This window comes from Canis lupus, chromosome 16 (assembly GCF_003254725.2).
Source record: "Canis lupus dingo isolate Sandy chromosome 16, ASM325472v2, whole genome shotgun sequence".
Lineage (NCBI taxonomy): Eukaryota > Metazoa > Chordata > Mammalia > Carnivora > Canidae > Canis > Canis lupus.
Window position 1 is genome coordinate 33182461 of NC_064258.1, and position 14164 is coordinate 33196624.

Sequence of the window (14164 nt, forward strand, 5' to 3'; positions counted from 1 at the left end):
TCAAAGCAAGCCAAGTCCTTGAAGCTAAAATAAGATTTTTTTTTTTAAATGTCATCTGATATGTCATTGAGCAGATTGTACCCCTGGCAAGGTTGAATAAGTGCAGAAAAAAATATCAGGTGCTGGTAATTCCCAGTGCGTTGGTCCTAGAACTGATGCATTTAAGAGCATCCCCATTTTCCCCTCTACTTTCTCAACTTACATACACCCTGAGAAGAATGAGGAATTCCCTCTTCTTTTTTTTTTTTTTTTTTCTTCTGGATTGCCCTTCACAGCGTTCTCAAAGGTTAAACTTCTGACAGTCTGGGGTGTATCGCTCCAATCTTGGTGATCTAAGACTGCTTCATTGCACATTTGCAACAAAGGAGATAAAGAGAGGTCTGTGGCAAAGCTCAGATTTGAAGCAAGTGGAAAAATCCCTTAGGCTAAGTGAAATTTAGGAATTTTGATATTATTCAAGAATTAAATAAACTAGATTTTAGATATGACCACCAGAGATATCTTTATAGGTACGATCTAATCACTGCATTAGGCACAACCCAGATGTAATTCCAAAAATAAGCTCCAGCAACCAAGCAGCAAAAACTGTACTTGGTTGACTTCTTTTACAAAAAGATTGGATCATAATTCTTTCAAACGAAACATATTAAGTATCTGCCTGTGTTTCAGTTCCATCATAAAGGGGTCCCTGCCCTGTATGAACAGAGCAGGAAAATAGATGCTTGTAACCCATATAAAAAGTCAGATTCATAAGTGGCTTTTAACAATCACATGAATTGAAAACTGAGTGATAGCTAATTATGCAAATAGAAGCATAAGAGCAAGAAATGACAGAGGTTTTAAAGATTGGGCATCTCGGTAGACATTTTCAGTAGGTTTTGAAAGGGTTTGTGAATGAGCTTCACTCCGCAAGCCTGAATGCAGACTTCTTTGTTTTTCTGCCAAAGCTCAATAAAACTCCATTACACAAGAGAGAAAAGGGAGTTTTCAGTGTCAGACATGTTTATTTTCACATGAGTAACATTTTCTGATCTCCATTTGTGATGGTAGAAATATGTCACGTTGCCACCTCTAGCGTCACGTACCTAACCCAGACGTAAACTCGTAAATCATAACAAGTATACATTTAAACACAATTCAAAATCATGACTTCTAAAGGATCGACCACATTTTAATAGATTTTTATTTTTATTTTTATTTATTTTTTTTTAAAGATTTTATTTATTTATTCATGATAGTCACAGAGAGAGAGAGAGAGGCTCAGAGACACAGGCAGAGGGAGAAGCAGGCTCCGTGCACCGGGAGCCCGACGTGGGATTCGATCCCGGGTCTCCAGGATCGCGCCCTGGGCCAAAGGCAGGCGCCAAACCGCTGCGCCACCCAGGGATCCCAGATTTTTAAAACGTATTTCAAAATCACTTAAAAGCAGCAAAAGCTGTCTCCTTGTTCATACCACCAAATTGCTAGTGTTACATTCTAATACCACCAGCACAGGGACTGGCAGGCAACACACACGGCCTAAGTGTGATTCCTGATTCTGAGTCCATCATTACCAATGGTGCTGACATGTACTCCCATTATGAGTAAGAACTTTGGATACCAAATCCTGCTCTTCCTCTCTAGAGTGAAGAATGGTCATAGACTCTGAGGTTCAGGCTCATTTTGCAGCCTTTTAACCTCTAAACTGCCGGTCTGAGGCAGGCCTGAAATTCTGGATAGATAGAATAAAGAAGTGACTCATAGACAGTTTGCATTTGAAAGGGCCCTGGCAATCCCCTGATTCAGCACCTTCCATTTACAGAGGAAGACAATGCAGGCCAGAGCAACAAAGCACCTGCCTTTCTGGTGGCCAGGGAAGGAAAACCATTCCTACATGTCATTCCTCATGGATGGCATAGAGGCAAGAGCAGGTGCCCCCTCATATTACATGTACTCTGTGTCTCTTAGCACCCTCTCTACCTGAGCTGTGACTTAAAACAGTGACGAAAGTCAGTTTCAATGTGTGGAGTTCATTCGGAGGTAGCCTCCTAATTGGGCTTGACCTAAACATAAGGGTGATGGACACATCCTTGGAGCTTCCCAAACCCAGGTTTCAACTTCTTCTGGTGTCAAGCATTCACCCCTCTAGTCTAGTTTTTTTTTGTTTGGTTTTGTTTCGTTTCATATTAGTTTATTTAGGATTCCATTTTCACTCCTCAATAGATTTTATGTATTTCTCATATGCTTCTTCACTCATTAATTCATCCAGTCCTGAAGGATTACTGAGTGCTATCTTGATCAGCCAACCATCTTCATAACAAGATTTATCGACAAGTCCTGGGTTTTCTGCAAGAGTTTCATTAATTTCAGTTACTTCTCCTGATAGAGGAGAGTAGAGTTCACTAGCACTTTCACACTTTCCAAAGCACCAAACTCATCTTGTTTGTTCAGTTTTGTCCCAACTTCAGGCAGACTACAGTAAGCAACATCTCCCAAAGCTTCCAGTGCAAAAATTGCTGATTCCTACTGTTCCAATACCATTTTCTGTTGTGCTTAGGTCCCCATTACTTCTTGTCCTGTCCCACCTGATCCACTTCAGATTGTACATGCAGCATGCTCTCTGAACATGAGGGTTTCCAAACACTAGGGCTAGAAGTAGATTTCTCAGACATCATCTTAATAATGCTACTCTTCGGCTCAAGAACTTATGGTAACGCCTTATTGCTGAAGACAGCCACCAATAATTTTTCAGACATGGATAATAGGGAGGTGGTAAGGTATGTAGGGAGGATCGGAGTCCTGACTTCAGTGTCTACAGATTTTAATTTAAGCAAGTCACTATTTCATCATCTACAAAAAGTCGCCATGTTACAAATGATGGTTTTCTTGGGTGAAGGGGCAAGGACTGTGTTGTATGTGATTTTATCTGCATAGGACATAGTTTACAGCCTGGCATATTTTAGAGGTACACTGGAATATAAACTCTGTGAGGGCAGGGATTGTTGCCTGTTTTATCCGATGAGGTACTGTGGATGTTTAGAACACCACTTGACACAGTCTCAATCCTCAATAGGTATTTCCAGAACTGTATGTTAAATTGAAAAAATAAGCAAATTTAATGAATGAATATGGGGACACTTTTGGCACAGAGGTGTTCTGACATGACTCCTCCCCTTTTCCCACCTGGTTTCCTCCTACTAGTGATTTTAAAAAGGCTAGGCTTTTTAACTTGTTTTTTTTTTAAATAAGAGTATTATAATAAGAACATTCTGTTCATAAAAGGATGGGAATTACAGTATCAAGTGAATTTGCACAGTAGTTAAAGGGGAAAAAAGGACCTCTACGGTATTGAATAAACTCTCCCAGAGGAGCTTTGAAATAACCAACTCTTGGCCTAGAAAAATTGGCTGGCACTGCATTGACTAACAGAATGGTGAGCAGTTGTTATGTGGTGGGCAGGGTAACTAATGCCCCTGTGGCTTTCATCTTTGGTTGTGTGTTAGAATCCCCAGGGAACTTCTGCCTCTGCCATTCCCCAGACCAATCAAATCAAAATTTGTAGAATGGCCCACACTGTAAAAAATGCCTCAAATGATTTTAATGAACAAAGAAGGCTGAAAACCATTATCTTAAAGATGAGTAATAATATAAAGTTGGTTTTGGATTACAATTACTTTGTTTAGGCTGATTCCAGCCAATAGACTTTATGTCCTAAATTGGCTCATGTGATTATGGAAGTTGACAAGCCCAAGATCTGCAGAGCTGATGTCCCAGTTTGAATCAAAAGAGAGAAGTTACTGGTGAGCCAGGAAGACCCAAATGTTGCAGTTGTAAGGTCATCAGGCCAGAGAATTCTCTCTTACTCTGGGGAAGGTTAGCCTTTTGCTCTCATCAGTTTTTCAACTGCCAGCATATTATACAGGGCAATCTGTTTTTCTGCTTTACAGAGTCTAGTGATTTAAATGTTAATCTTATTCAAAAACACCCTAAAGAAACAGCTAAAATAATGTTTATCTAAATATCTGGGTACCCCTTGGCACAAGTTAAGTTGACATCTGAAATTAACCGTCACATTGGGTACGTAGAATTTTATCCTGGGGAACGAAGTTGTATTTATAGAAAAAAATAATGATCTTATTAAATCCAATTTTAATTGAATCAGATAATTATTAAACATCAAGAAGACATTAGAAACCTACTGATTTAGAATAAATGTTAGGCATAGAGAACTTTTTAAATAACCACTTCTCATAAGTTTACTTTTATTAGTAACTTGGTTTATTTTACTGCCATCAAAATCATATTATATAAGTAACAAAGGGAAATCAAAGTATTTTAAATGGTTCTTGGCTTTATTTGAAGTAACTTTTGTTACCTAAAATTAATGCATCTAGAAACTTCACTGGAAAATAATTTGTTAATATGCAATAAATTTTCTTGGCAAGTGCTAAAATGACAACTGTCTGCTGCCCTACCCATTTGTAGTATTTCTGTAATTACACACTTAGGACTTTGGGGGATGTAACTAATATCCCTGAATCTTAATTTTTCTCATTTACTCTATTACTGCTAATTCAGTAATTTAAGATATTTATGGTAATTTAGCTCCAACATCTTGATATGTTCAAGATTACAAGTCTAGTTGCTAACACAGGCAGTACTTGAACTCAAATAGTTGTTTTTAATATATCTCTGTTCACTGCTATAACTATTTGCGTTAAGAATAGCTGGCTGGCTATGGCATATAAGGTATGTGAAAACTCAAACGACACTCATAGTTGATTTCAGACTTCTCTAGTTATGTATAAAAACAAGAATATCCCACAGAACTAAGAGCTCAGAAATTATCTTGTGTGAGCAGTGGCTAGGTCTGTGGAATTTTTTGAAGAGGACATTTTATTGTGAAAAGTAGTTCTACATAAGGATATTGTTATAAGACTTCAGGTTATTAAAAAGAAGACAATGAAGAGCCTTGGAGAATACACACATACACAAAACTTAAATGTTCAGAAAAAATCAGAAATCCTTAAACAATTAAAAAAGTTTCTTATGAGTCCAATGGATTTGCAGAAACTGAACCCTGAAACCAAAAATAATTTAAAATTTAAAAAAAGATACTTGAAGATAAGATGTATATAAGTTCTTGGTAAACCATACAACAATCTGCCAGCATCTTCTATGGTGCAATCTAGGAACTCGTCACAGAGTCAAAAAGTTCCTTACCCTTCCAGGCTTCTAATGGGCTAATGCATATAGTGAATCTCCACTGATTAAGCATATAGGTGGTAGATTCAGACTGTATCACTTACTACTGTGTGAGTTTGGGCAAGCTGCTTAACCTCTCTGAGCCACAGTTTCATCGTGTATAAAATCCTAATAGGTTCCACACAGATGTGTGGGGATTTAACAAGATGAGGTATGTAATGTACTAAGGGGTGTGCGGCACATAGCAAATGCTCAGAGGTATAAACTGTAGTACATGGATCTTCCAGTTCATTCTCAGTATAGCCACAGAAGGGTTAATGGCCAGAATCAGTTCTGACCTGGTCAGTGTCCAGGCTACCCTGGTTGTTATAACAGGTGAATACCACTCTGAATTACAGTTATACAAAAGAGGAGCTACAGCATGCAGTGATTCACTATCTTTTGTGACCACATAATTATTTTTGCCAAGTCTTATAGAACTAGGGTTCTGAGAGAGATTTGTAGAATCCTGCCTTTTACAAAATGTTATTTTGTAATTATTTTTACAAAATGTTATTTATTCCTAAAGTAAGGTTGCCAGATTTAGGGCAGTAAAACATGAATTTCAGATAAATAACATAGATTTTTAGTGTAAGTAAGCCTGTGATATAATTATGTTAAAAATTATTGTTTATCTTAAATTCCAATTTGATGGGGTGTCTTACATTTTATCCGATAACCTTACCTATAAATACCTTAAAATAATCTTATCCTAAAATATCTACCATGAAGATCCAAAGTACAGAAAGGGAATAGGGCCTTTGGCCAAATCAGAATGTCCCCAAACTCATGATTTCCACAGTATTTATCCCATTCTGCCTTCTTTGAAGTATAATATTTTAGCTGTCTTCCTCATTAGGCTGTGAATTACATAAGGGGTGAGCACTGATTTGTTTTATTTTCTACGTGGTGCTTGGAGCATAGGAAGTGCCCAGCAGGTTTGTTTTGTTTTGTTTTGTTTAATTGAATTAAACTCAACCATTGCTTTTCTGACTTTTGTTAAAAAAAAAACAAACGCGTTCTTTATAGAAAACTTGAAGAAAGCAGACATAAAAGGAAAAATAAGTCATTCTAATGCTAACATCCAAAGAAAAGCAATATTAAATTTGTATAATCTATCATTCATATAAGAATCAGTTTTTCTAGAGCATGATTTTAATGGATATATAATATCTACTTAACCAGGGTAATTGTTTCTAATCTTACTCTATTGAAAATTACGAGATAAACATGCTTAAAGATAAATCTTTGTATAATCTCAGACTTGTTGGGTTTTTTTGTTTTGTTTTTTAAAATATTTTATTTATTTATTCATGACTGACATAGACAGAGAGAGGCAGAGACACAGGTAGAGGGAGAAACAGGATCCAGGTAGGACGCCCGATGTGGGACATGATCCTGGGACTCTGGGATCACGCCCTGAGCCAAAGGCAGATGCTCAACCACTGAGCCACCTAGGCATCCCTCAGACTCATTACTTGAAGAATGCATTTACAAGTTAAGAGTATCACTGAGTGGAGATACTGCTACTTGCTATAGACCAAATGTCAGGGTCTCCCCAAAACTGATATATTGAAACCCTAAAGAGATAGGCTTTTGGAAGTTCATGACTTCATGAGATTGGAGTCCCCATGATTGGAGCCCCCATGATTAGATGAATGTCCTAATAAGAAAAGGAAGAAGGCTAGCCCTTTCTCTTTTAACCATGTGAAGATACAAAGAGAAGACAACTATCTGCAAACCTGGAATAAGGCTCTCACCAGACAGTGGGTCTGCCAGTGCCTTGATTTTGGACTTTACAACTTCCAAAATTGTGAGAAATAAATGTTTGCCACTTAGTCAAAGGCAATTTGTTACAGTAGCCGGTGTTGACTAAGACACTATCCATGGACAGATTTTCTTTGGAGCATCAGTGATTTCAAAATTGCCTTATGAATGGATATAACATCTGAATAGACAATCATCATAGAAGATATAGTTAAGGTAGACAAAGGTCTAGCCCCTCACCCCACCCACCCCAAGCTACTAACCCCAGGTGTTTTTAATCTCAGTTCTCCTAAATTCTCAAAAACATAACTCCAGTATCCAATCTCTTTCAGAATTTCGAATATGAAAATTCCCAATTCACTTTACTAGGTCAATAAACCGTGATACCACTCACTGTACAAGGCAAATTTAAAATAATCTTGAATATGAATGTAGAAGACCTCTAAATAAAATTATCCAATGAAATTTAACCATATGGTCAAATAAAACAAGAACCAAAAAGATTTATTTGAAGAATAAGTTGATTCCAACTAGGAACTAGATTTATCGTTCCTAGGAGCTGACAACTTAAACAGATTATTTTTTTTTAACTTAAACAGATCTCAAATATGAATTTAGAAGACCTCTAAATAAAATTATCCAATGAAATTTAACCATATGGTCAAATAAAATAAGAACTAAAAAGATTTATTTGAAGAATAAGTTGATTCCAACTAGGAACTAGATTTATCGTTCCTAGCAGCTGACAACTTAAACAGATTATTATTATTATTTTTTAACTTAAACAGATTAAAGAAAGTTATAAGCCAGGAAAATCATTTGACTAAATTCAGAACATGGTTCCAGTAATAATCCTTACTGAAGAATTCAATATAATAAGGTATAACTAGTGGAAGTCCATGGCAAACATTGCACTGGAGCTGTTCAATATGGTAGCTATAGCCACATGTGACTACTTAATTTTAAATTAAAATTAGTTAAAATTCAATGAAATAAAAATTTAAATTTTCAGTCATTCTAGTCACATTCCAAGGGCTCAGTGTGGCTAATGAATATCACTGGATGATGCATATATGAAACATTTTCATAACACAGAAAGTTCTGTTTGATGGTGCTTCTATAAACAACTCAGAGCAGATCCTAGATATATGTGGACTTGTAAAATTTTAATAAGAGCTAACTTTATTGTATGCTCCTAATGTGCCTGGTATTATTTGAGGTGTTTTATAAGTATTATCTTATTTAATCATCATATGATATAATAATCATTACTAGTTTATCCATTTTAAAGCCATGAAATCAGAGGGACATGGAAGATGTTAAATAAATCAAAATTTACAGAAATTTTAAGTGGCAAAGCTTCCATTGAAATTCAGATGTCTGACTCTAGAAACATACTCTTTATAGTGAAGCTCCACAGCATCCTGAGTTAAAGATGACAAATTAATGGGCAAAGGATAAAATACTCACTAAGTTGTGTTATAGCAAATGGCCATCCATTTGGGAAAAAGTTAACTCAGATACGTGCTTTGTATTATTTAAAAGATATAGCCATAAATATATAAAATGGGTAAAAAATATAATTGTGAAACACTGAAGTCACAAAAGCTCTTGGAGAAAGCAATGCATTTTTATACTTTTGGGGATACCAATTCCCAAGAAAGGAAAAAAACTCAGAGACTTTGAATAAGGAGTTTGATAAATTTCAGCACATACAAATTAAAACCTGCTGTGTGACAAAACAAAGTATAATCAAGGTTAAAAGACAGCAACAGAGTGGTGGAAGATATCTGAAACAAAAATAAAGTGCTATTACTTATAAAAAGGTTACATAAATCTACTGGAAAAAGGCAAACAGCCCTGTCAAAAAATAGGCCTAGAATATGGGCAAAATTCCTCTTGGAAGGAGAAATACAAATGACCAAAAAAATATGAAAAGATGTTCAAATTCACTGATAATCAGAGAAATGCAAAATAAAACAAGACACCATAATTCACCCATCAGATTGGACAATTTTCAAAGAGCAAAACTTCATGCAGTGATACAGTGTAGGGCCATGGAATTCCCCATAAATTACTGGCGATTGTGTAAATTGATACACAATGCACTCTTGAGGGTAATGTCTATCACATTTTAAAATGAGGATGCCTTCAGTCCAGCAATCCCACTTCTGGGATTCTAACAGTTGACAAAGATTTATGCATTTTCATGGCAACGTTGTTTATAAAATGGAAAAATTGTTAATAACCTAAATACCTATCAATTAATGAATGATTAAATAAACCTACTTCCCCTACATTATGACATATGTGCATTGCTTTAAAAAAAATGACACGCATGCACTTGACACTTGGAGCTATCTCTGAGATAATACTCTGTATGTGAAAAAGCAAAACAAAACAACACTCCTCTCCCAGACTTTCAATTTATCTATGGTTGCAACTTGACAACAAAGAGGGCTGTGAGAATCCACAGGAAACTGACACAGTTATCTCTGAGAAATGTAATCTGGGAGAGGATTTTGTTGGGGGCCGGGGCGGGGCACTTAGGTTCTCTTTTTACTCATTATAACTTAGGCATTTTTTAAAAAGATTATTTATTTATTTATTTATTTGAGAGAGAGAGAGAGAGAGAGCAGATACCATGGGCAGGGAAGGGCAGAGAGAGAGGGAGAAGAAGGCCCCCTGCTGAGCAGTGAGACAAAGGGAGCCGGGCTCCATCCCAGGATCTGCAGATCACAACCTGAGCCACCCAGGTGCCCCTACTTAGGTATTTTTTTAATATTTTATACTTAGATATTATTTTATGTTATGAAAGGGTATATTATTATTGTGATCAACCAAATTAAAAAGAGAAAAAAAGCCACAAATGTACTTAATAAATTGGCGCCTCATATGTACCATCTTTTCTCACTCATTTCTTACCCCCGCTTTGAACAGATGGTTTATCTGTGAATGAAAAAGAAAAAGAGAACAACACATGGCTTATTTGTTCTGGGCTGCTGCTACAGATGGAGATAAAGGCGAGTTCAGCAGGTACTGGTGACTGAAGACCCTTTTTCTGCAAACAGGGTCTTATAAGTCTATTGGTTCTTAATAAATCTTAGAGGCAGTTGCCACTAAAATAGCTAAAAACTGGTCCATAGAGTCGGAGAAAGAAAATCCAGTTGGGGTATGCTTTTGACCACTGTGGCTTTTGAGTGATGAAGTTCATCTCTTCTTGACCTTAAAAATCTCAGAGCTGGCTGCATTGTGGCCTTAGACAATCCCATATCCCAAAGGTAGTTTCGTGTGGCAAAGGAAAGAATCATTTTATAACAAGAGTTCTCAAAGTGTGGTGCAGGATTCCTCAGAGATTCCCCAAACCTTTTCTGGCAGTCCTTGAGGTCAATACTATTTTCATAACAATAGTGGGATGTGATTTGCCTGTTTCATTCCTACTCTTCTACAAATCTACAGTGGGATTTTCCAGTGGCTACATGACATATGATAATGTCATTGCTCTGGTGACTAATGGAAATGTATCCTTGGGTATCCTTCTGTTTTAAACCTTTTTCACTTTAATTTCTAATTGATAGGTATAACTCACATTAAAAGAAACTCTACAGGGTCTTGGAGTATATAGTGGTTCTGAGACCAAAAAGTTACTTAACTTCAGGTTACATTCTGGCTTCCTTCATAATTTCTTTAGCAATTAATCCTTACAAAATACTTCCTAATCATTTGTGTTTATCATATTGTGTAGAAACTATGGAACAAAGTTCATTTGCCAAAGAAAACTATGAAGAACCAAAAACTCATAAACTCAAAATTGAGGGAAGAATTCCCTTCTCCCCCAGAGCAGGTTTATTTCAGTTCACTTTCTGCCCCAGGCAACAGTCTTGAGACCCAGAACACGATAGTGGCTCCTTTGGTTGACCTACAGGTTGTTTCTCAGGGTCTACAAAACTCATAAACTTTCTTTGAAGAGGAGGAAACTTGTCTCTAAGCCTCTTCCCCTTCCCTAAGGTAACCTGACACTGAAAGAAGAGATTCACTGAGGGTGATCTCTATGTAGATGGGGTTTTCCTCACTTATTAATAGCAAAGAAATTTTTATTTCTCAAAATAATTTTCTTTCAACAAATTTACTTACCTAATCATTTGTCAAAACATAGTAAAACAGAAGCATGTACTTTAAATGGATAAATTTTATGGTATGAGAATCACATCAATAAGGCTGCTACAAAACACAGTGAAATGAGCTTTTACTTGTCCTTTCATCTAACTATCTTTTGAATGTAAGCATAGCATTTCTTTTTTATAACAAGAAATAATAACAGTGATGATTTATGGGACATATATTTTATGTTAGACATTCATTGTCAAAATGGACTATATAAAGGAACTTACTTAATGCAAACAGCATCCTTTGGGTATACACAGCAGCAGCATCTAATATTTCAGATGAAGAAACAGAAGAGTTAGAGGAGCTAGGTCATTTCCTGAAATCTTGTAGTTATTAAATGGCAGAGAGAAGATTCAAACCCAGAGCTTCATTGTGAAGCCCATGACCTCACCCCCTGTTTTTCTTTGGCACCTGTTGCAGGATAAATTATGCTTTGCACGTTCATTATGAGAAATGTGGGCAAGACTAGAAGGTATTTATAAAAAAAAACAAAAACAATCAAATATGCTACTTCGTCGAGATCATTTTTCATTTTGAGAGATATTCACTTTTCTCCAACTCTTTATAGTATATATGCTTTTCCTCGGGTTAATACTGTAAGTATTGCCTTTCCCATGAAAGGCATCCTCTTGTTTTTTTTTTTTTTTTTTTTTGACATTTAGGTTGTTTCCAGTTTTTACTTTTTAGCAATGCTACCACAATGAGCATCTGTAAACACAATCTTTTACTGCATCTCTAATTATAGTTCCCAGACTAGATTATTTTAGAGAATAATTCTATGTTCACAAACCGTTAAAAAAACCAAACCATTTTATACTCCTACCAGCAGTGTTTGAGAGTACCTATTTCCTTACAATCTCCATTATAGTGAACAATTTTAGTCTATCTGCCAATAAGATAGGTGAAAAATGATTTCTTAATTGTTTCATCTATTTCTAATGTAGTTAAGAAATCAAATCAAATAGGGTCATTTAAGAATCATTCAATGAACACATGTAGACGTTAGACAGACCTGGGCATGCCTTTTCTCATGCATTAACCACTGTGTGAAAAATCATGTATCATTTCCTAAACCATCTGTATGTCTTCCCATTAGGTCAAATCCAGTCCCTTAACACAGAAGGATGGTATTGTGTGGGCAAAAATCATCATGATTTTCCTTCCTATAAAGGGAGTGAGAATATCTGCTAGTTAACATGATATAATTAAGTAGGAAGCGTTAGGAGCAGTAAAGGAGTAAAAACATTATTATTCTAATAGGCTAGAAAAGAGTTTTTCATCACTAAGATCCTATTCACCATGAATGATTGTCTTTTAAACCATTCCCTACTGTGCTGAATCAAACAGTCAGATATTTTTAACTTGGGCTTCCTTTTCTCAAACTGTCTAATTGGATTTTAAAATCTGTTATTAGCCAGAAATAGCAAACTGGCCCTACAGGAAGGCTCCCCATATGCTGTTAGGATGTTTCCATAGTTTGGTTAGAGTTAATCACATTTCATTCATAAAGATTAGCTGAAAATGAAAAAGGAAATAGATTGTCCCCAACTGAACTGGCAAGGACAGCACAGTAGCTTCTGACTGGGGCAGAGATGTTTGACAGGGTGGGTAGTAGCAGCCTGTTTTGCTCTGACTAAAATGACTAGAATTCCCAGGAGAAAAAAACAAAACAAAGCAAAAGACATTAGGCAGTAGCATTTAAATACCTCCTAAAGTCCTAAAGTCTGGAGGTATGTGTTTTTTTTTTTCTGTTATTTTTTTCTAATGATAATACTATTACATTTTTGTTATAAAATATTGGAAAGTTGAGGTGTCTGGGTGGCTCAGTGGTTGAGCATCTATCTGCCTTCAGCTCTGGTCCTGATCCTGGGGTCCTGGGATGGAGTCCCACCATCAGGTTCCCTGCAGGGAGCCTGCTTCTCCCTCTGTCTGTGTCTCTGCTTCTCTGTCTGTGTCTTTCATAAGTAAATGAAATCTTTTTTTAAAAAATTGGAAAGCAATGATGTTATAAATACTTAAAATTACCTGTAATACCATATCCCAAAAATAGTCACATTTTAGTGGCACTTTTCCCCTTTAAAGTGTTATACGAATTTTTTTTAAAAAACCAAATGTCATTCTCCATACCTTTGACATTTACACATTAAGTAGGAACAGAAAACATGGTACTATTTATAGTAGTGAAGGCAGTATTGAAATAGGTAATACGCATTTACTCATAGAAGATATGGATTATGGTAGAAGCCCTGCATTCAGTCATTTTAGCCAGGCATGGTTTTCCTTTTCCAATAATGAGGATAATAATTCTGGTCAGAGATGCATTGTCTTTACACAAACAAAACATTCAATTGGCTACAGAGAAGGCAGTTACAAACAGAATAAGAAAGAAGTCTTCTTGAGAAGATCCTGAGATCTATAGCTTTAAAAAAATAAAGCTTCTGCACTTGTGAACATAGCATAGCATATAAAGTTGTCAAATCACTAAGTTGTACACTTGAAACTAATGTCACCTCGTGTGTCAACTACACTTCAAAAAAAAGGTTAAAAAATGTTTAAAAATAAAGCTTGTTTTTTTAATTTTGGGAATTTATGTAAGTATTTGGCCCCACTAATCTTCTTTTCCCCTTTTAAACCTCTCCCTCATCTTCATCTAACAGGTCTCTAATTAATATCTGATTTAGCTGTGTATCCTCCCTGACTTTCACTTCAGAAAGCTTTACAAAAGCCACTAACGCCGGAAAGATCCATTGCATAATGGAGGATGTGGCAATACTCTCCAAGATGATATGGGACATACTTGGGTGTTTGTGAACTCTCTGCTACCAAAAGAGAAAAATCACAAAGTGCTTTCCCATCACCTTCCAGTAAAACTGGGCCTAATTATGGTAAAACCACCTTCAGTTTTAATGTTTCACATTAGAGATAATTTGGGCATAGTTTATATATTTTTAATTTTTAAATATTTATTTATTTATTAATGAGAGACACAGAGAGAGGCAGAGACACA

The 14164-nt window shown here is 36.1% G+C and overlaps 1 protein-coding gene and 1 pseudogene across 5 annotated transcripts in view; both read right to left on the reverse strand.

The window, feature by feature from the left end:
* Window positions 1-14164, reverse strand: part of NRG1 (neuregulin 1) — a 1071954-nt gene that overhangs the window by 500356 nt on the left and 557434 nt on the right. The window lies entirely within an intron of this gene.
* Window positions 2140-2587, reverse strand: LOC112644995 (glycine cleavage system H protein, mitochondrial-like; annotated as a pseudogene).